Source organism: Symsagittifera roscoffensis, chromosome 5 (assembly GCF_963678635.1).
Source record: "Symsagittifera roscoffensis chromosome 5, txSymRosc1.1, whole genome shotgun sequence".
In the NCBI taxonomy this organism is placed as follows: Eukaryota; Metazoa; Xenacoelomorpha; order Acoela; family Convolutidae; genus Symsagittifera; species Symsagittifera roscoffensis.
Window position 1 is genome coordinate 35,378,663 of NC_087066.1, and position 3,944 is coordinate 35,382,606.

Here is a 3,944-nt window from a genome sequence, read left to right on the forward strand (position 1 = left end):
TTCTCTTTCCAATTGGAATATGTATCTATCTTTGATCTGGGTAGCTAATTAAGGCATTTTACTGCTTTTTATAGGCAAATTTTGAGAATAAGCGAGGGAAAACCTAAGGTAATTACAACGTTTTCGAAAAATGTACATCATCCCTATAATCTGAAAATTGGAAAACGTTCAAAGATAGTAAACATGTATAAAACAGCAGCTGCAGAGAACAAGCAAAAGTCTAATCTAGCGGCTAAAATTGGAACAAGCTAGTGAAACGTAGAACTTTGTAATAGGGTCACATATTCAAGTTAAATTCTCGAATATTTTATCCCTTAAACAGATCAACTTTTAAAATACAGCGAACGAAGTAGAAACACTTAAATGTCGTTTTTAAGTGTAAAATATTAAAGTAATTTTCTTGTTTTGGTGTTTTTTATTCAGACTTGCGCTCAGCTTAGTTTGTTATTATGAACCTTCTTTCTTACTTACCTAACTCGCTATCAAAATTGTTCCTTAAAAGTGCTCACTTGTTTGGAAATTTCACTGGAGCATTGGAAATTGCATAGCATCTGTTTTCTGCTTTATTTGTGACTGAGTCGTTAATGATACCTAGTAAGCATCCGTGGCTTAGTGGTTAGTGTGTGAGACTCTTAATCTCTAGGTCGCATGTTGGAATCTCGGAGGTTGACGAATTTTAGCTAACTCGAGGATTAATTTGACACTAAAGCGCTGCTTTTTGTCGTGTTCTCGCAAAAGTTTGCGAAGCTTCGCCTCTGTGTAATCTCCGTTATTGAGCAGCAAATGTTTGAATATCACATTAAACGTGCATGATTTTAGTTAAAAACTACTCGATTAAAAATCTTAGTTTAATTTTGTCAAAATTCAATCACCCTCATTTTTTTTGGTTTGATTTGGATTTCTTCTTAACCAATCCCATATAATAGCTAAAGTCAGAAGGTCGAGCTTTCCAAATACGAAAATGGGAATGACGAGACGAAACGGGATTGAATCTGTTTCGAAAAAGGATTGGAAAGATTTCCGGCGAAACAAATAAAAATAGCCAATTCTTGAAATTCAAAGCTATTATGCTATTAAACTATTATGTCAATTTGAAGAAAATTTCAATTGCATTTTTTGCTTTGCTTCTGTCATATTGTTAAACTTTTGTTGGCAATGTTTTATTATCCTGAAAAAAATATCACTGAAGAAAGGCATAACACGCTTTTGGATAACAAATTGAAATACCCCACGACTTCTTTTCAAATCGAACCCGCAAGAAACAGTGTTACTTTCGGTGGCACTTTTGCTGAGGATAGTATTGGCAGTTTAAAAGCAAGGTTGTCTGGTTCGTTAGCTACCAGTTGATTTTTCTACTGTTTTTTTTTGTCTTTTTAAATCTACTTCGTTTTTTGGACGTGCCAAAGTGGAGTATAATTAAAGATTTCTAATCAAGTTTAAAAATTTTCTTTTTATAAAATTTAACAAAAAGCTTTCAAGATAATACTTTTAAAATATAGTTTTCCTTGTTTTTAACTGCAACATCTGCTCAATTTAAAAACAATCTTTTAAATTACTTTCATTGCAACAATTATGAATGTCAAAACAAAGTTTTGTATATATTGCAATCCAAACTTGATTCTGTAGAATAAATTAAATCTTTTCAAAAAGATAATTACAAAAATACGTTTAATAAAAATATTTCTTATATATTCTTATACTTCTTATATTCGTCTTCCTTTTTTTTGGTTCCTTGTAGTTTCTTGTATTTTTGGCTATCCAGTGTACATTTTGGCAGGTATCTTAGAAATGGAAATTTGTAACCAGTAATTGTTTAACAAATGTTTTTTAGTCACCTGACCTGATTTTATCCTTCCGACTTTTTCCTTTCGACTTTTTAATTTTTCCTAAACATTTTTTTTCATGGAAAAACGTGTTTTATAAGAAAAGGGTTTTTTGGTCCAGCACATAGCCTGGAGGTGAAGACGACTGGGGCGGCAAAGATTTGCTTCTGTCATATTTTAAAAGTTTTGTTGGCTATGTTTTACTATCATGAAAAAAATATTGCTGAAAAAAGGCATCACAGGCTTTTGGATAACAGATTGAAATACCGCACGACTTCTTTCTTCTTTTCAAATCGAACCCGCAAGAAACAGTGTCACTTTCGGCTGCACTTTTGCTGAGGATAGTATTGGCAGTTTAAAAGCAAAGTTGTCTGTTTCATTAGCTACCAGTTGGTTATTCTACTTTTTTTGTCTTTTTAAAGCTACTTCGTTTTTTGGACGTGCCAAAAATGGAGTAAAAGTGAAGATTTCTAATCAAATTTTAAAAGTTTTTTTTAATAAATTTTAACAAAAAGCATTCAAGATACTACTTTCAAAATATAGTTTTCCTTGTTTTGAACTGCAACAACAGCTCAGTTTAAAAACAATCTTTTTAATTACTTTCTTTGCAACAATTACCAATGTCAAAATAAAGTTTTGTATATATTGCAATCCAATTTTGATTCTGAAGTATAAATTAATTCTTTTCAAAAGGATAATAACAACGTTACGTTTACTATAAATATTTCTTATATATTCTTATACTTTTTATATTCGTCTGTTTTATTTTTGGTTTCTTGTATTTTCTTGTATTTTTTGGCTATCCAGTGTACATTTTGGCAGTTATCTTAGAAATGGAAATTTGTAGCCAGTAATTGTTACCCAAATGTTTTCTAGTCACCTGACCTGATTTTATCCTTCCGACTTTTTCCTTTCGACTTTTTACTTTTTTCTAAACATTTTTTTTTATGGAAAAACGTGTTTTATAAGAAAAGATCTCAGGGGTTTTTTGGTCCAGCACAGCCTGGAGGTGAAGACGACAGGGGCGGCAAAGATTGTCACCAGGAACTGTTTTTTCTTCAAACTGAAAGTATTCCTTCCCAACAAAGTTTTGCCTATAGTTTGTCTGCCTATGTTTTGTCGGTCTAGTTTCCTTATTGTAAAATTGATTTTTTTGTACGTATTTTTTAGTCGAGTTGCTTTCTCTGTTTCGAATTACTTTGCAACGTTTAATTTTACAAGTCTTGAATTCGTATATTTCGCTGTTTTTGTTTTTTCTCTTTCGCTTCTAAGCTTTGTTCGGCTCAAATGATTTCGATTTATAATTTAGCGTCTTAGTGATCTAAATTGAGGACAATTCAGAGAAAACGTAAATTTTATGCTTCATCATGGATCGCGCAAAATGCTAAAACTCTTATAATAGATTTTATAGTTCAAAATTTTTCATGACAACAATTGTATTTTCGTTTCTAAGGGACGTTATATAAATTTTGTCGTCTCAGTTGTCGCATATTAAATATATTTTTTTTGGTTTTTTCAAAACTTGCCATCGTTTGAGTTTGTGTTTTCCGCAAATAGAACAAGATTCCAGGCAACATTTTGATTTTTTTTTTTAATTTGTGGTTTTTGAAGTGTTTTTTTTTTCTTTTTTTTTGGGTTTAGCGGCTCTTTTTTTCTGTCTGATAGCTTGCACTGCTAATATTATGTTGTATATTGGCTCCGTTTTACCTCTGAGTCAAAATGAATTTAAAAGGGCGAAACGGAACAAAGCCGTTGGTTGGTACAACTTTACTTGTGAACGAAGACAAATATATTTTTCCGTATAATTCGATGAGAATTTAACCTTAATATAAAAAAAACATTGGTAATTTTCAAGCGAAACTTGTTTAGTTTAGTGGTAACGTACTTGTTTTAAGATTTCAAATTATGGGGTTTGTGTTCCGGCCCCACCTTGTCTTTTTTTGATTTCTATTGGCTTTTCTCTGGTGAAACTTATATCGTCAGACTAGCGGTTGTTTGCATACCTTTAGGCGGAATATTTTCATACGCATGGAATTTGTTTCAAGTCCTGGAAATGTTTGTCTTAAATTGACGTATATAATATTAGAAAGATAACAAACAAATTTGGGAAACATCTCTTTT